Source organism: Gekko japonicus, unplaced genomic scaffold, assembly GCF_001447785.1.
Source record: "Gekko japonicus isolate JY-2015 unplaced genomic scaffold, Gekko_japonicus_V1.1 scaffold1520, whole genome shotgun sequence".
Classification (NCBI taxonomy): Eukaryota; Metazoa; Chordata; class Lepidosauria; order Squamata; family Gekkonidae; genus Gekko; species Gekko japonicus.
The window spans coordinates 402,731-422,308 of NW_015177060.1; the positions used below are offsets into that span (position 1 = coordinate 402,731).

Consider the following 19,578-nt stretch of genomic DNA (forward strand, 5'->3'; position numbering starts at 1 on the left):
CAGCCGAATGTTACAGTCACCTACATGACAGTTAGTTTCCATTTTCATACCTGCCGGTAGCAAAGTTTCCCCTTTGCTGAAATAAACACTTGCAACTGTGCTATTTCCATCATGCTAATAGAATAACTGAATGTAAGGAACTGTGTCATGGCTGTTATGCTGTTAGTGCTCCATATCAATGGGCACCCTTTTCACGGTATGTGCTGAGCCAAAGGCAGCCACCAGTTATTGTGCCGGAAGGCCCTGCAGGGAAAGGGTAAGTAGCCTCAAAGAGAGCTGTCAAACAGTGGCTAGCAGATTCTTTGCCAGTGCCTACGCCTTTCCAAGAGGATTATGGGCCATGTGAAGACCTTAAACTTTTGTGCTCAAGCCACACACAAGGAAAAACTGCACTGCCTGCATTCATCCTGGTACGGGAAACATACAATTTTGTATGAACAGGGGAACACTATATGTTTTCCAGATTTTGGTATGCGTGAATGCATACTCCCAACAAACCTGGGTTTCTGTTTGTGCTTGTCATAATGGGAAAACTGCAAATTGCCCTGTTCTTCCAAAATGGTGACTAGATGTAGCAAGGGATCACAGTTTTGTGGTTTGTGGAGGGCTTTTAGTTGGCAATCCCAGAAGAAAACAGAAAACCCAGGCGGCTGGGCCACCATCTCACTACTATGACACCCTAATAAAAGAGATAACAAGCTGCTAATAGAGTCATATGATGAGGGAGTGGACAGATGATCAGCAAAACAAAACAGGATGACGAAAGAAGGGGCCACGGCTCAGTGGTAGAGCCTCTGCTTGGCATGCAGAAGGTCCCGGGTTCAATCCCCAGCATCTCCAGTTAAAAGGACCAGGCAGGAAGGGATGAGAAAGACCTTGACCTGAGACGTTGGATCAGTGGCACAGCCTCTGCTTGGCATGCAGAAGGTCCCAGGTTCAATCCCCAGCCTCTCCAGTTTAAAAGGACCAGGCAGGAGGTGATGTGAAAAACCTCTGTCTGAGACCCTGGAGAGCCCCCGCCAGTCTGAGTAGACAAGCCTGACCTTGATTGGGGGGGGGGGCTGAGTCAGTAGAAGGCACGTGACGTTTTAGCCCGATGACAGTCTACTGGCCCTTGGTCAATAGAGCTTTCTGCAGAACAACACTACGAGGCAATAATCGGTACAGGTTCATGGTGGTTTTTTTATTTTTTATTTTATTTTAACCAACTATCATACACGTAACATTTTTGTCATTATACATTTTTTTCCTCCCCCCCTTCCCCCCTCCCTTCCCTCAGTCCTCCCTCCCCTGTTCTTCTTCCATCATTGCTTCAGCCACGGGCACAAAGTCCAAAGTTTCCAGTGAATGTCCTTCTTGGCTTCGTCCTCCTTGATCCAATCGAAATAAGGCAACCATTTTTTCCTTATCTGTCTCTTCTTTTCCTCCCAGGTATTCTCCTCCATCATCAAGGCCACGGTATCTGATTGGATATATTCAAAGAGATAGTTATTCCAGTTCTCCATGGTCCACTTGTTCTTATCTTTCCATCCTAATAATATAACAGCCTTCCCAGCTAATATCATCGCCTTAAGTACCTCTTGGTATTTACTTTCTATTATCTCATTCTTCAAGATACCTAATGTCATTAAATTAATATCTATTGGTATTAATACCCCTATCTTGTCTTTTATCCTATCCAATATTTTCTTCCAAAATTCCTGAATTTTGGCACGTTCCCACCACATATGCAAGTACCAGCCTTTTACCCGATTGCAGTGCCAACAGTTCGGACACATCCCAGATATCATATTGGCTAGTTGGGCTGGCATCCGATACCATTTAGTAAAACACTTCGGCTCCATTTCTCTAAATTTATTGAATTTAATCTGTTTAACCCCCTTCATTAATTTTTTAAAGGTTATTTCTGAGGTCAGTCCTTCTCTATGCCATTTCTCCTGAATACTTTTAATTATTGACTCCTCATTGGTAGTCATTTTTTTATATATCTTACCCGCTAGGCCTCTACTTGTCTTTCTCTTCTCGGTACAGGTTCATGGTGATCAATGGGGCAGCAACTGACTCTCAAAGGACGCTTCTGCCACTATGACAGAAATCCCCTGCCATACATTCTTGTTCCACAGCATCTTTCAACCAGTGCTGTTTCTTAGTTCCATGGCTGAAGGCTTTATTGAAGATGGTCTAATATTTATGTCCACAGAGAGACAGAAGCAGGAGACATGGGGTGGGGATTGGGAGAGAGGCTGTCTGTGTTCGCTCATGTTTTCTAACATAAAAGTCCACAAAGTAGAGGCAAAAGGTGAGATGTGTATACACACAGCACAAGAAGTAGCACTACCACTATCACACACACCTTTCCAAATTGCCTTCAAGTCCTTAGAAAAACTTCAGCCCAAGTCACCTAACAATCTTAAGATGCAAGTAAAACCATAACTAGCAAGAGAGTTCCAGTTGGTCTGATAGTTCTTCTTCTTGGGTTGTGCCTGATTCTCCTAAAAGGATGTTGGAGGGTATTTTTTAATTTGATTTTTGTTTCAATGCTCAAGGAAAGTATTTAGTTATTTGTTTAAGCAATGATTGCCTTGGTCAAATATGGTTTGTTGACAAAAATGTTTCTAATTTTTTAGCACAATAAAAAGATGGTAGATAATAAAAAGGTTTTGGTTAAAAGGTTTGCACAGCTGTCAGCATAGTCCTGTAGTTGTTCTTCTCTCGCAGTGGGTGGCCAGAGAAATTTAAACACAAAGCTACAGCTAAAATTTCCAATGGAGCAGAAGAAAATTTGCCTCACCTCATCATCCTTAATCAAAAATAGAATTGTTAGGTACATAGAGGGAAAGGCCTACTGAGGGGAAATCAGCATGGCTTTTGCCAAGGGAAGTCCTGCCTCACTAGCCTTTTGGAGTTCTTTGAGAAAGTGAAAAGGCATATAGACAATGGTGATATCTTTGAGAATGGTGAAAAGGCAGGCATCATATACCTGGACTTTCACAAAGTTTTTGGCAAGCTGCCTCACCAAAGAATCCTGAGTAAACTTCACAGTCATGGGATAAGAGGATGGGTTACCTTATGGATTAAAAACCGGTTAAATGACAGGAAACAAAGAGTAGGACTCAGTGGACAGTTCTCACAATGGAGGGAAGTAAGAAGTGGGGTCCTACAAGAATCAGTACTGGAGGCGGTACTATTTACTCATTTGATTTATACCCCACCCTCCCTGCTGAGGCAGGCTCAGGGCAGCGTACAATAAAATTTGAACAAGTTTAACTTATTTTTATCCATCACGGATCTGGAACTGGGGGTGAGTCATGCAGTGGCCAAATTAGCACCCAATTATTCAGGATGGTGAAAGCCAAGGCTGACTGTGAAGAGCTCCACAAATTGGGTGAGTGGACAACAATGTGGCAAATGAAGAAGATGAGTTGGATTTATATCCCACCCTTCACTCAGTCGCGGAGCAGATTACAATCACCTTCCCTTCCTCTCCCCACAGCAGGCACCCTGCGAGATAGGTGGGGCTGAGAGAGCCGTGAGATAACTGCTCTTGAGAGAACAGCTCTGAGAGAACTGTGACTGCCCCAAGGTCACCGAGCTGGCTTCATGTGGAATCTGCTGTTCTTAACCACTACACCAAACTGACTTAACGAAGCTCAGCGTTGTTATGTGTAAATTCTTAAGTGTAAGGGGATGCACACTGGGGCAAAAAAAATTTCCAACTTCAAGTATAGGCTAATGGAGTCTGGACTCGCTGAGAGAGAGAGAAAAAGTCATAGTGGATAGCTCAATGAAAGTGTCAATCCAGTGTGCTGCAGCAGTGAAAAAGGGCAAACTGTGTTAGGGAGTATTAGGAAAGGGATTGAGAATAAAACAGCTGATACTGTAAGGCCCCCATATAAATCTATGGTGTGGCCTCGCTTGGAATACTGCGCACAGTTTTAGTCACCGTATCTCAAAAAGGACACTGCCCAGCTGGGAAAAGTGCAGGGGAGGGCAACCGAGATGCTGGGGTGGGGGGCGGCGTTGAGTAACTTCCCTATGAGGAAAGGCTGAAGAGTCTGGGACTTTTCAGTTTAGAAAAAGAGACAACTAAGTGGGGGCATGACAGAAGTTTATAAAATTATGCATGGGGTGGACTTGCCAGAGGATGTAGTGATGGTCACAAGAATTAACAGCTTTAAAAGGGGATAGATTCAGAAGAAGAGAAGAGATTGGATTTATACCCCGCCCTTCACTTGGAGTCTCAGAGCGGCTGACAAACTCCTTTCCCTTCCCCTCCCCACAACAGACACCCTGTGAGGTAAAAGAAGAAGAAGAAGAGATTGGATTTATACCCCGCCCTTCACTACCCGAAGGAGTCTCAGAGGGGCTTACAAACTCCTTTCCCTTCCCCTCCCCACAACAGACACCCTGTGAGGTAAAAGAAGAAGAAGAAGAGATTGGATTTATACCCCGCCCTTCACTACCCGAAGGAGTCTCAGAGGGGCTTACAAACTCCTTTCCCTTCCCCTCCCCACAACAGACACCCTGTGAGGTGGGTGGGGCTGAGAGAACTCTGACACAAACTGCTCTTTTTCAAGGACAGCTGTGCCAGAGCTTGTGACTGACCCAAGGTCACATCAGCAGGTGCAAGTGGAGGAGTGGGGAATCAAACCCGGTTCTCCCAGATTAGAATCCGCACACTTAACCACTCCACCAGACTGGAGCATAAACCTATCAATGGCTACTAGCCATTGGGGTGACTGAGGGGAACCAGTCCACATTCAGAGGCACTAAGCCCCTGAATCCCAGAGCCAGGGGGCAGCATCAGGGGAAGGCCTCAGCCTCTCCGCCCTGCTGTTGGCCCTCCAGAGGAACTGGTTGGCTACCGTGTGAGACAGGAGGCTGGACTAAATGGACCACTGGTCTGATCCAGCAGGGCTCTTCTGATGCTCGTATGAAGGCCTCAGCCTCTCAGCCCTGCTGTTGGCCCTCCAGAGGAACTGGTTGGCCACTGTGTGAGACGGGATGCTGGACTAGATGGACCACTGGTCTGATCCTGCAGGGCTCTTCCCATGTTATGATACATCTGTGGGTGGAAGCTGGACACCTGCTAATGTCCATACAGCAGGGTGCCGAAGGCACAGTGGCAGGGACTAACCAAGAAGCTAGTGACCCTAACGCAGCACATGGTGGGGAGCGGAAACAGAATTTGAATTATGACAGCATCAGCCGTTGACACCAGTACCTGGAAGGCTATTGGAAGCTGGCACAAGTCTTCCGTCACTGCTGGAACGTCTGTTTCTGGAGCTCCACAAAAGGAACGGCTCCCTCGGAACATTCTTCAAGGACAGCCCCACAAAAGCAGCCTTTTCCTCCTTCCTGCTTTCAGCTGGGAGGGGTGAAGCAGGGTGCTTTCATCTAGCCCTTTAGGACAAGGGCAGTGTTCAAGACCAATGTTTGCAGAGCTGCTCTCCAGGAGGAGGGAGAGACAGGGGACAAACAACGGGCGGGGCAGCCTGCCCCTCCCTCACAGGCAAACCACAGATCACATAAAACACCCTCAACTGCCACCAAGGCTCCCTCTAAGCTGTGGGGTCTTGTGAGCAAAAATTCTACTTTGTGAGCTACTGGCACTAAAGTGGTGAGCGAGCAATTGGGCTGCTGCATAAATTAGTTTGCTCTGGAGCCGTCCTTCCTGAGCAAAGGCAAAAATGTGTGAGCCAGAGGCTAAAAGAACTGTGAGCTAGCTCACACTGACTCAGCTTAGAGGGAACACGGAGACCGCCACCCCTCCAGTAAAGAAAGACTTACTTCTTTTTTAAAAAAAAAGATTTGGGTTTTTTCCTCCATACCCCACATATAGCAAACGGTGCCTTAAAGACCCTGGCTAGGACTCCATAAGAAAGTTTGTAACGAAGGGGAAATTCCCCTGAAAGCAGCTATGGGTAGGCCTCTCCCTTCTCCTGGGCAATGCAGCGAGGCCGGGGAGGGACTGTGCCGCAGGCACCAGGTGGCAACTGTTTAAGAAAGCTAAAGAAGGTTCAGTGCAGGCACAGGGTGCAGACGCTTGGCTTTGACCTGGCTACTGCCTCCAGAAAAGCGGGTTTTGTAGTCTGTAACGCAACATGAAAGCCTCCTCAACCCAAGCCAAGCCTCCTCCCAAGCAAACTTCAGTTCTCTAAGGATGCCTGCCTGCCTCCAGCCAGCACAGGACGCCACGCCACTGGTGCCAGGGAGGGCAGGAGCAGTGGCTAAGTGGCAGAGCAGCTGCTTGGCCTGCAGAAGGCCCCACGTTCAGTCCCCGGCATCTCCAGCTAAAGGAATGAGGAAGTAGGCGATACAGAAGACATCAGAGACTCTGGAAAGCTACAGCCAGGCAGGGGGACCAAGACTACAGTAGAGTGGATCAGGGGTCTGACTGAGCCGAAGGCAGCTAATCTGCAGGCATCCAGAACGCTGCCCAGAATTCTCAGCAACTTCCTTCATGAGAACCACTGTTAAGTCAGAAAGTTTGAAAACTGCCCTCTTGGGCCGAACAAGAAACACGACCTTCTGCTGGTACCCTTCAGCCTCTGCAGCCCCCCAACACCCTCTGGAATGGACCCTGGGCCGATGTTTGTTTGTTTTTAAAACAATACACACTGGAAGGCATTTGGCACAACAGCAGTAGAGACGGGTTCCCATAATGCTCTTCCAGAGATAACTACAGTTATTATTTATATAGTTTATTATTACCCACGCTACTCATAATGATGCAGTTGAAGCCATCTCGATCATATTTATCAGCAGCAAAACATACCCAGTGTGTACCTGTAGATGTGAGCCATGCTGAAGTGCTTGCCAGACTCTTCAAAACCAGGAAATGCTAGAAAAACATAACCATGGCTGGGTAGAAATGGTCTCTCTCTCTCTCACCCTGGCCTGACCCCGATATCGGAGCTCTGTGCGTGGGGGGAGATCTGGGTCTGGGAAACCAGGCTGCCAACCGGGTGGCCTTTTGCCTACTGTGTGTATGTGTGAAGTACTGTCAAGTTGTGTCCGACTTATGGTCAGCCCTATGGATCAAGGACCTCCAAACCACCCTCTCATCAACAGCCTGGCTCCGGTCTTCCCTGGCTTCCCGGATTGAGTCCGTCCATCTCAGGTCCATCTCCGTCTTCTCCTGCTGCCTTCCACTTTTCCCCAGCATGACCGTCTTTCCCAAGGACACCTGCCTTCTCAGAATGTGACCAAAGGACGACGGGCTCAGTTTGGTCACTGCAGCTTCTAGGGAGAGTCCAGGCTCGATTTGATTGAGAACCCCACTCAATTTGTCCTTTCAGGCAGGCGGTACAAGGTACCCATAAAACTCTCCTCTTAACACCACATTCCAAATCAACCCGCTTCCTGTCAGTTTTCTTCATCGTCCAACTTTCACGAATACACACACACTTTTTAAAGACCGAAGCTACATGGCTCTAAAATTTGTGTTTCTGCTCAGCTCACAGGCAACACACGAAGCCGGGTCTTTGACTGCCACTGCACAAGGACTACGTGGCCAACCTGAAGGATGGACTTTCTTTGCTTTAAGGAGGAACGAGAGAACAAAACGGAGGTCCGAATGTGCTGAGGGAGCACTTCCAGTGCCGCCAACCGTTCGCCCTCCACGGAGGAAGGGAGCGTGGCCTCGAAAGGCCCGGTGACCCCTGCCAAGACTCCCGGCAGTTATGTAAACTTCCCCTCCCAGCCCCGGCAGGAAGAGGCTCCGTGCTGCCAAACACGCCTCCACACTCCTCACTAAAGCTCTCGAAGATTTCGAAACTGTCCCGACACGCTTCTTTTGACAAGGATCCAAGCCAAAGCCCGGCAGTCTGGTTCCAGCTTATCGACTCAGTGAGATCTCCTCAGTGGAGCTCAGATGGCAAATCCCAGCACCAGCAGCCCCGGTCCCCATCCCAGGGGAGCCTGCCCCCTCCCTTCATGTGTCAAGCAGGCATAAATATGGCCGGCTCAATCTGACACCCAGAAGAAAAGAGATTGGATTCATACCCTGCCCTTCACTACCCAAAGGTGTCTCAGAGCGGCCCACAAACTCCTTCCCCTTCCCCTCCCCACAACAGACACCCTGTGAGTTAAAAGAAGAGGAGATTGGATTTATACCCCATGGCCCTTCACTGCCCAAAGGAGTCTCAGGGCGGCTTACAAACCCCTCTCCCTTCCCCTCCCCACAACAGACAGACACCCTGGGAGGTGGGTGGGGCTGAGAAAGCTCTGACAGAAACACCTCTTTTTCAAAAACGGCTCTTGTCAGAACTATGGCTTGCCCAAGGTCATCCAGCCAGGTGCAAGTGGAGGAGCGGGGAATCGAACTCGGCTCTCCCAGATTAGAGTCCGCGCACCTAGCCACTACCCCAAACATCTAGTCCCTATCCAGAGGAGCTTTTTTTATCAGACCAAACTAGGAAGCAGGAAGATTAAGAAGAGGAGATTGGATTTATACCCCATGGCCCTTCACTGCCCAAAGGAGTCTCAGGGCGGCTTACAAACCCCTCTCCCTTCCCCTCCCCACAACAGACAGACACCCTGGGAGGTGGGTGGGGCTGAGAAAGCTCTGACAGAAACACCTCTTTTTCAAAAACGGCTCTTGTCAGAACTATGGCTTGCCCAAGGTCATCCAGCCAGGTGCAAGTGGAGGAGCGGGGAATCGAACTCGGCTCTCCCAGATTAGAGTCCGCGCACCTAGCCACTACCCCAAACATCTAGTCCCTATCCAGAGGAGCTTTTTTTATCAGACCAAACTAGGAAGCAGGAAGATTAAGAAGAGGAGATTGGATTTATACCCTGCCCTTCACTACCTAAAGGTGTCTCAGAGCTTATAAACTCCTTTCCCTTCCCCTCCCCACAACAGGCACCCTGTGAGGTGGGTGGGGCTGAGAGAGCTCTGACAGAAACTGCTCTTTTTTCAAGAACAGCTCTTATCAGAACTACGACTTGACCAAGGTCGTCCAGCAGCTGCAAGTGGAGGAGTGGGGAATCAAACCCGGTTCTTCTCCCAGATTAGAGTCCCCACACTTAACCACTACACCAAACTGGCTCTCTGGCATGGCTCTCTCCCAGGACCCTGCAAAACTGAGCCGCTGACCCACAACCAGCTGGACGCACATGTTTTGTGCCATCAGAGCAGTGGCTGGTCAGGGTCAGTCTTCCGCGCTCTGACTGGCAGCAGCTCTCCGGGGTCTCAGGGGGACAGCTTCCAGACCCTCTCCCACCCAATCCTTCTAGCTGGAGAGGCCTGGAGTGAGTCTGGACTGGAGCACCCGTGGCAGGCGCCCTCCTCACCCAAAATACTGCTGGTCAACAATCCCCCTCTCTCAGCAGAGTGGGCAGCTTGCAGGATGCCATCTTCAGGTGCAGGCAAAATGGTGCCCAACACCCCAACCAATGCTCCCTCTAAGCTGTGGCATCTTGTGAGCAAAAATTCTACTTTGTGAGCTACTGGCATTAAAGTTGTGAGCAAGTGATTTGGCTACTGCATAAATTAGCCTGCTCTGGAGCCACATCCTTCCCGAGCTAAGACAAAAATGTGTGAGCTGGAGGCTAAAAAACTGTGAGCTAGCTCACATTAACTCAGCTTAGAGGGAACAATGACCCCAACCCCAATTCAGATTGAAATTACCTGTGGGCAACACATCTTCCCTCTCCTACATTTCAAGCATAAACCCCACCTGCCAGTTCGTTTCTGAGCTCCTGCTCATCTGCACCAGCACCTTAGGAAACATTCGTTCAAGGTGTTTTGCAAAGACATTCCAAGCAGTAGTTTCAAAGGAGCATCTGACATTAACCATGGTTAGAAGAAAAAGCCCTGGTGCTCCTGAAACATTAACCATGGCGAGTCTCCTAACGGAAAGACAGAAGAATTCATGGAAGGAGAAAGAATCACCAGGGAGGGCCCAATTGTCTTAACTGTGGTCAGAAACTTGTGTGAAAGAGTATCTGCAGCAGGCCCATACAACTCATGTGTAGTCACTCACCTGTGTCCCAATGATATGTTAAGGTCTGACTGGGCCCTACCACAGCAGAGACACCCCCTCCGAGGTCAGGCTGGAAAGTGATAATCAAAAGGACTGGGCGGAAGGGTGAGCCAGAGAACAGGACCTAGCTGGGGTTTGTTGTTGTTGGGTTGCTGGCTAAGGGCCAAGCCACCAGAATCCGGCTGGGCTGTCCTGCAGACTTTAGGGGTGGGCAGTCTTCCCTCTAAGCTGAGGTAGTGTGAGCTAGCTCAGTTTTTTACCCTCTGGCTCACACATTTTTGTCTTTGCTCAGGAAGGCTGGCTCCAGTTCAGGGCAAACTATTTTATGCGGTAGCCAAATCACCTGCCTGCTCACAACTTTAATGCCGGTAGCTCACAAAGTAGGATTTTTGCTCACAGGACTCCACAGCTTAGAGGGAGCATTGGCCGCAAGGGTTCACAACTCCCTGCCAGCTGCTCGGATGGATGAATCTTTGCAAACTGAGGCCACAAAAATGGAACAGAAAATCCTCAGCCCCACTCCCCACCCCACACCTGGAGAATGTCTTTGTTTTGTTTTTTAAAAAAACAACCCAAATCCTGAAGCCAAAATACTGTTACGTAAGATGCCCTGTTCGAATACAGCTCCCAGGCGAAGGGCGAGAGACAGCCACAGTGCTGAGCCATCAGCGGGTGGGCCGGGAAGCAGAGCAGGCCGTGGCCACAGGCCCTGACGGAGGCTCTCCCAGCAGCCACAGCACGGAGCTCGGGAGCTGGTGCACCCATCAGCACTGGCCGGAATGCAAGGGCCCCCCCTCTCTCCAAGGAGAGAGCTTGATGCTTGCTTCCAAATGGAAAGTGTTACCAAAGGAAAGCAGCCTCCTGTTTGGAAATGCTTTTTCTACTTCCCTTTGAATCAGGTCCCACTTACACATCCACAAAGCATCCACATGTAGGGTTCAGCTGTTCTATAGTATGGATGTGAATTCAGTCCCCCCCCTTTTATTTATTTATTTTTATTTATTTATTTATTTTTCACATTTATATCCCGCCCTCCCCAGTGGGCTCAGGGCGGCTAACAAGGGCAGGGTAATTAGCCATGCCATAATTAAAAACATATAGAACATAATAAAAACATCCAACACTTAAAACAATGGTGCTCAGCCAATTACTAATCTCATACATCCAGGATAGAATCAGCACAGTTCCAGGTGGTGCTCCCATGATATTTATGACCAATGGCGACGGCTTATTGGATCTTCTTTACGTTGTCCAGGTTCCTCCTCAGGGCCTTGTCGGTACATCCTTTAGGGAACCATGACGATGGTGGAATAGTGGGGCGGCGGCTCCTACTCAAAGGCCTGGCAGAAGAGCTCCGTCTTGCAGGCCCTGCGGATCTGCATAAGGTCCCGCAGGGCCCGGATCTCCCCCAGGAGCTCGTTCCACCAGGTAGGAGCCGCCACCGAAAAAGCCCTGGCCCTGGTTGCAGCCAATTTGGTGTCCTTGGGGCCCAGGATGACCAACAGATTTTGGGCCCCCGACCGTAGTGCTCTTGGGGGAACATGTGGGGAAAGGCGGTCCCTCAGGTAGGTTGGGCCCTGGCCATATAAGGCCTTATAGGTAAGAACCAGTACTTTGAAGCGGATCCGGTACGCCATTGGCAGCCAGTGCAGCGCTTTCAGCCCAGGCTGAATGTGGTCCCTCCTAGAGAGACCCATCAACAGCCTGGCTGCAGCATTCTGCACTAGCTGCAGCTTCCAGATTTGTAACAAAGGCAGCCCCATGTAGAGAGCGTTGCAGCAGTCTAGCCTCGAGGTGACCGTCGCATGGATCACTGTGGCCAGGTCATCGCAGTTAAGGTAGGGGACCAACTGCCGTGCCCGCCGAAGATGGTAAAAGGCTGACTTGACAGTGGCTGCCACCTGTTTTTTTGTTGCAACCCAAGTTCAAATGTGAAAAACTAGCTGCTCTGGTTTAGCAGATGAAGGCCAGGCTAGTCTTTGATCTCATCAAGTCTCCAAAGCTAAGCAGGGTCGGTGGTGGATGGAAGACCACCAATGGAAGACAAGGGTCTGTTCGCATGGTGCCTGGAAGCCCTCCCTAATGCACAAGGCCAGACTGATAACGGTGTCTAGCTCCCACGGTCTCCCTGGCATGTTTACGGCAAGCTGCTGAGCTGCAAGCAAGGCGGGAAGAGGGAAGGGTAGACTACACAGATATGGCAGCTAGCTGACACCTACACCTACAAAGGTCACCATAAGTTAGCACCCCTCCTCCACCACCACCAGCGGCTGACGAAGGGGTGTAGCGACACTTTCCTCTATACAAGACACCCCTCTGCTGGCCGCCTGGTACACTGCAAGGCAGGAAATGGTGTCAAATCCAAAATAGCTGCGCCGCTCAAATGACACAAAACAGCACGCCAGCTCTTCAGTTCTCCTGATCTCATCAAGTCTCCAAAGCTAAGCAGGGTCGGTGGTGGATGGAAGACCACCAATGGAAGACAAGGGTCTGTTCGCATGGTGCCTGGAAGCCCTCCCTAATGCACAAGGCCAGACTGATAACGGCGTCTAGCTCCCACGGTTTCCCTGGCATGTTTACGGCAAGCTGCTGAGCTGCAAGCAAGGCGGGAAGAGGGAAGGGTAGACTACACAGATATGGCAGCTAGCTGACACCTACACCTACAAAGGTCACCATAAGTTAGCACCCCTCCTCCACCACCACCAGCACGAAGGGGTGTAGCGATACTTTCCTCTATACAAGACACCCCTCTGCTGGCCGCCTGGTACACTGCAAGGCAGGAAATGGTGTCAAATCCAAAATAGCTGCGCCGCTCAAATGACACAAAACAGCACGCCAGCTCTTCAGTTCTCCTGGAACTCGTTCATAACTTTCAAACGATGTGCAGGGGAGAACAGACGGTGGACACCAAGAAATAAAAATCTCTGCACGATTAGCTGCTTCGGCCTTTCCTTCTTGCCATCAAGCTTAGACTGGGGGAGCAAGCCTAGAACTCACGCAGAGACACAACAAGCAGCCTGGGAAGGAAATTCTCCTTTGAGGGACTGAGGTGTCATGATCATCGCTAAACTGCTTGGAGAGCGCAGCAACGCCCAAGCAACGGAGTCCCCTAAAAGCACCGCTAATATACTGTGGCCCAGAGCCAGATACCCCCGGCTAGCCTGATCCCATTAGATCTCAGCAGCTAAGCAGGGTTGGCCCGGGTATCTGGATGGGAGGCCACCAAGTCCAGAGTCACTACAAAGGGGGAGGTATTAGTGAATTCCCTGCCTTGTGCAGGGGGGTGGACTAGATGACCATGGAGGTCCCTTCCAAGTCGGTGATTCTACGATTCTAAAGAGGCAGATGAGGGCTAGCCACCTCTGAGCGCCTCTTGCCTTGAGAAATGAAGGAGGTTGCCATAAATTGGCAGTGTCTTGATGGCACGTTCCAACACAATGTACTATGGAAAATAAACTGAGGGCCTCCACCGGCCTTTCACAGCTCTGCCTTTGCCTCTTTGAACAGTCTCCATTAAGAGCAGGGAATCCAGCCGCACCTCCGCATCGCATCAGAGGGTGACCCTTTGGGGTTTTCAAGGCAAGAGACTCTTCCTGTTCTAGGGGCTCTCTCTCTCTCCCTTCACCCAGGAGCAATGTTCCCTCTAAGCTGCAGAGCCTTGTGAGCAAAAATGCTACTTTGTGAGCTACTGGCATTAAAGTTGTGAGTGGGCGATTTGACTACTGCATAAATTAGTTTGCTCTGGAGCCCTCCTTCCTGAGCAAACACAAAAATGTCTGAGCCGGAGGCTAAAAACCTGAGCTAGCTCACACTAACTCAGCTTAGAGGGAACACTGCTCAGAGAGACTGAATTTGAATGCTGATCTGTGACTATCTGCCTCAGGGTCTTCTCCCTTTCCTTGAGGAGTGTGTGTGTGTGTGTGGGGGGGAGTGCAGAGCAATCATACCGGGACATCTGCAGCCACATCAGCAAGGTTCTCAAGCCACAAGGGTTCAGGGGCATTTCCATCCCCTTCCATTCAGAACCCCTACCCGGGAGTCACGAAGACTACCACACGGCTCAGTTGAAACAGAGGCTCGCCAGAAAACGGGGGGGGGTGGTGTTATGAAAAGGTACCATGAAGCTGCCTTACTCCAGTTCAGACCCTCGGTCCACCAAGGTCAGTGCTCTCTCCTCAGACTAGCAGCGGCGCTCCAGGGTCTCAGGCAGAGAAAGGCCTCTCACATCACCTCCTTCCAGCTGGAGATGCTGGGGGTTGTGTACAGGGATGCAGTGCTCACTGGGAGTCCTTCTGACACGGGGCACACCCTTCAGACCTTTGGCTTCCCTCCTGTCCAGCCCCACCCCCTGCAGAGCGCAGAGGAGGCAATCAGTCCAAACATCCCATGAGTCCACTAAGCCATTTCTAATAAAGGAATACGCCAGAAGTGGAACCGCGGATCTCTCTCGGGGTCCATTCCAGGCAACAACTAACTCTCAGTTCGGTTTCTTGCACAGAGAAGCACCCTTGGAAGGTCTGTGATGTGATCTCACACCAAGCCTCTCTGCCTCAACTCCTCCCGTCCAGTAATTCTCAGTAGAAGGACCTGCAAAATTAAATCCTCTTCATGCGTCTGAAGAACTGCGCTCCGACTCGTGAAAGTGCATGTTGAAATAAATCTTGTTAGACTCGGGGCCCCTGGACTCCTCTTTTATTTCGTCACAACAGACCAACACGGCCGTCCCACTGCAGTTCCCAACAGTGATGTCCAGGCGGCCCCCGGGAGCCTCGCCCCCCCTTCCCCCCTGCAGCCCAGCAACCGGACTTTAGGAACAGGCTGCTTCTGAACTCAAGTCTCATGGGTCATTATGGGTTACAGGTTCAGAGCTCGAGAAGAAATTTACAGGTCTTCACTATACCCTGCAGCAGTGAATCCCATAGATTAATAATGCACCATTGTGTCCATCCTAAATCCGAGAGACAGTAGGGTACACAGTTTAGAGTGCCGGACTGGGCAGAAAAAACCCAAGAGATTGGATTTATACTTTAGTACCCGAAGAAGTCTCAGAGTGGCTTACAATCTCCTTTCCCTTCCCCTCCTCACAACAGGCACCCTGTGAGGTAGGTGGGGCTGGGAGAGCTCTCGAGAACTGCCCTTGAGAGAACAGCTCTGAGAGAACTTGTGACTGACCCAAGGTCACACCAGCCACGGCAACTGCAGGAGTGGGGAAATCAAACCCGGTTCTCCCACATTAGAGTCCGTGCTCTTACCCACCACACCGAACTGGCTCTGGGACTGGGACCTGGGTCTCCCAAATCCTACTCAGCCATGGAAGTTTGCTGGATGACCTTGGGCCAGGCACACACGCTCAGCATTACCCACCTCACAGGGCTGTGAGGATAAATGGAGAACTATATAAGCTGTTTTGGGTCCCAACCAGTGTTCCCTCTGTTGAGTTAGTGTGAGCTAGCTCACAGTTTTTTAGCCTCCAGCTCATACATTTTTGTCTCAGCTCAGGAAGGAGGGCTCCAGAGCAAACTAATTTATGCAGCAGCCAAATTGCTCGCTCACAACTTTAATGCCAGTAACTCACACAGTAGAATTTTTGCTCACAAGACTACACAGCTTAGAGGGAACATAGGTCCCAACTGGGCAAAAAGGCATGATATAAATGAATAAATACTGCTGTCACTTGCATGGAATGAAAGGGGGAGAGGGCTTCCTCCAAACCATTTAAAGTTTTATAAATAGCTATACTGGGCCTCTGGATTACACTCTGCCTAAATTAAGAAGCTCCCCCAAGTCTTCCCACCCCCAGTTTACCTAGACAAGATGTGGGGTCTGCAGCATTCCTTACAGGCAGGGCATGCCAGCAACAAAACTGCTTGCAAATTTCTGTGCTCCCATTCAATGGACTGGCCCCAGTATACTCAAAGGGGAAAGAAACTGGGTCAAGCATACACATGCCCCTTTCTAAAGGGTCTTAAGTGCAGCAGTTTACTGTAGGTACTATTTTGGCAGGTAAGGAGAAAAGTCAAGCAGCGTTCTTGAACAAAAACACAGAAGGGGGCAGGATCTGTGCACCCCCTTTCACCAACTCTCAGCAACAGGGGAAGTGTTTAGACAATTTTTGTCCCATTCTTCTATTCCAAAGGGCACCAAAATTGCGTACAATATGAAAATACTACAGAAGTCCTTCCACCACCATCACGTATTTGACACTTCCCGATCCCATCCTCCCTAGCCTGTAAGTTATCCCCCCCCCAACTAACCCCAAAACAAAAATTTGGTTGGGGGTGTGGGGACACAGACTCGCTTCATTCTAAACCACATGGATATTCTGAAACTAAGCACACAGGGTTTTAACCTCCCAAGAAAGTCAGCTGGTACATTGTTCATTTCCATTTCTAGTGCAACCACACACACACACAAAAAAATCTAATCCTTAACACCAATTAAAGGCCACAGACCTGGAAGTCACTTTTAAGAGACTAATGGCAGTAGCTGCATTCCCTGAAAACTTGATATTCCCACCATCACAAAAGCCTGCAATGAAAAGCGTATGGCTTCCAGCTTTAACGGAACAACCAAAGCATATCAGTACACAGAACATCACTAAAGCAATTCATCCTTGTGTTAGTGGCCTGTTCTAAGTGAAGGCCAGCAATAAGAGCTGTGTTAGGCACACCTTTTGTGACTCATTTTCTCTGAACACCAAACACTGCCTACTTGCCTGGTGCCCCCCGTCTCATTACAAATCACATGGTGGGGTAAAAGTGGAAGAGTGTACTTTTTTTAAAAAAAAGCATATGCCCTATGTTCCTGAGGATATGTAATCACTGTGTTAGAGATATCACTGTGTTGTATAATTAACGTAGTTTTATTAAAGTTATGCAAAAATAATAGATTCCTTGACACTTAGCATATCAGCCCACTACTGCTATTTGTTTTTAACACCTGGCATTGTATAGAACACACCTGAATCACTCAAAGCAGCTTACTGATCAGGTATTTTCAATTAGCTGTAATCCACCTTGGATACCAGTGAGAAAGGTAGACTATAAATTATTTAAGAACTACTTAAGGCTTTTCCACATTCTCACTTACCTCGCTTGTGTGTTCCTGTTGCTGGGGGAGGGGGGGGTCTGTTCCGCATGTGTCTTAGTCTACCTAGCAGTTGATTCGATATTACATCCCTTTATGTCCAGCAAAACACCCTGCAATCTAAATCTGCAGGGAGCTATGCTGCACATAAACAGATGTAATACCAAATCAACCACTAGAGGGAGCAAAACACAGAAAAACCCCAAAGCAACAGGAACACACAAGCAAGGAAAATGTGGAAAGCCTTGCAAGTCAGTCTGCATTTCAGTTCATGGTCTATTCTATCTGCCTTGTCACATTAACCCAATATTGCCTGAATCCTACCTTGCAAGCTTTGCTGCTCCTTCCTGCAGACAGCCAGGCTCACACCAACCCATGCCTAATCTAAACTGGATACAAGTCACGCACAAGTAATACAGAAGGCTCCAGTCCCCTTCTGTCTAGATATAGCCCTCTGCAGTCTTATCTTGACTTCAGGCCAGAAGTCCTTCGTAAATTCCTCTTAGAAGATGTTCAGAGCTCCGTGACTTACGCTGTGGCCAAATTTTGTTGCTTAGCTACTAGGAAATGTAAACTTATTTTAGCAGAAAAAATTGCATAATTCTCCTTTTAACATTATTTTATGTTACTAATTTTATTAACTTTCTATTGTTTGTGTTTTTATACTATTCCCATGTTATTACTGTTTCTAATAACTCCAATTCCATTAAATTTTCCAGGCAGATCTGATGAATTTAATATCTCCCTCCCCCCTTTCATATTGTTCTAACGAAATCACCAGAAAGGAGGCTCCAGTCAGATTCTACAGCATCTCTTATCTGGAACTACATTTACCAGCTCAAATAATATGCCAAACTGGCTGTAGGAATTGTGATCCCAGAAGACCTTGTGCTCAGATGGTGCAAGCTCTCCTAGCAATGAACCTTCCCTTCCACTGTTGAAGCACAGGTCTCCTCTGTCCCTCATTGCAAATTCATATTTGTGTTCCTAATGTTTTAAAATGGACATTCCTGAATGAAAATCCACACAAAGTTGCCTCTAATTGTTTTTTTAATGTTTGAAAAATGAATGCATGTCCAACAGTTAGAAAAGTACCTTTTTAGCTGAAAACTAGACTAAGCAGGAATCATCCATGGCTGTGGGTCAACCACTTACATAATTTGTATTGAATCTAATAATTTTCAATTCAACAAAATACTCGAGGCAGCAAGAAGAGGGTAGAGGAGAGTTCTGGAGTCCTACTTTGGGTGAAAAGACAGTTTATAAAGAGGCAAAATTGCCATATATATTCATCTCTATAAAACTCACAGGATTTCTTTCAAATCAACTGAAGATGGTGAACATTTTAGACCTATAAGCAAGTGGTCATTTACAGTTATTTATCACAGTAAAAACTTGATTCTTAATATGTATGCAGGATGAAAGAGGGACTCCTAAATTTAACCCAAGATGTAAGAGTCGTGGGGAGTTTGCTAGATGGCAGTCTTCAACCTTCACACATCAAAGAATGAACAGAATTCCTAGCTTGGCAGATTTATCAGGGTGGGCAAACCTGTTGGGTTTTAAATCGACTAGCCCACCCCTCAGCACAACGAGGTAAACATTAGAAGGGACACTAAAGTTTAAGGATTCTACTGAAGTCCAATTTACAGAGATATACAGAAGCCACTAAAAGAGCTTAGCCTCAAAGCTGTAATTGCTGTACACAGAGGTCAGGGCAGTACAATCATACCTGCTAACAATGGGGAGGGGAAAGTGAAACCAGAGAAGAGGTAGGCATATCTCAAGGCTCCCAATAAGGGAGCAGATTTCTGTTTCGCAGGGATGAGACAGTGTCAGTCGAGAACTGCTTGCATGAAGTTACAGCTCGACAGCAAATGGGGGCAAATCCCCCACACACACACCCGCTCGCGCAGGTTGTTGCACTGGAACATTTACTCCTAATACTCGAGCCTTCCATTTACACCCACCATGGCTTCTCGACTGTGTCATGTCACAACAGCCATTTATTTACACAATTCGCCCAGGAGCACTCTAGTTGCAACTTTTACAGGAGGAATCTTTGCCGTCTTCATTACCCCGGGTGTAGTCAGTCACAACCAAAGCAGTCTCCTTCCTAAGTAGAGCACGGCAGTGGTAACAGTGCAATGGAAAGAGTTACTGATCTGTACAAAAAAACTTTACAGTTTTTAAAACAAAAGTTTATTTAAACAAGCATAAGCAATTAATTAATATATTTCCACAGCAAGATAAATATCCCCATTTAACTATCCGCTCACTCTATGGCAGACCATAGTGCCGGGCTTAAGACAGCTGTACAGTGGGGGGTGGGGGCTAACATTAGTGTTATTTACACTGACATATTCAATCGCCTATACAAGGAAGGAACTAAAATTATGCTGGGGGGGGTGCAATTTCATTGTTCTGGAAACATAGCTGAGTTTTTGTTTGTTTGTTTTAAATCCACAATGAAGCATGGAGTATATGCAACTGAATGGCTCCA

The 19,578-nt window shown here is 48.3% G+C and overlaps 1 protein-coding gene across 1 annotated transcript in view; it reads right to left on the reverse strand.

The window, feature by feature from the left end:
- Positions 1-1,335: 1,335 nt before the first annotated feature.
- The window catches only part of RLIM (ring finger protein, LIM domain interacting), a 43,996-nt gene continuing 25,753 nt past the window's right edge, over positions 1,336-19,578 (reverse strand). The window contains exon 5 of the mRNA XM_015428170.1: positions 1,336-1,462. The gene's annotated coding sequence lies outside the window, so the exon portion shown is untranslated. The remainder of the gene's footprint in view (positions 1,463-19,578) is intronic.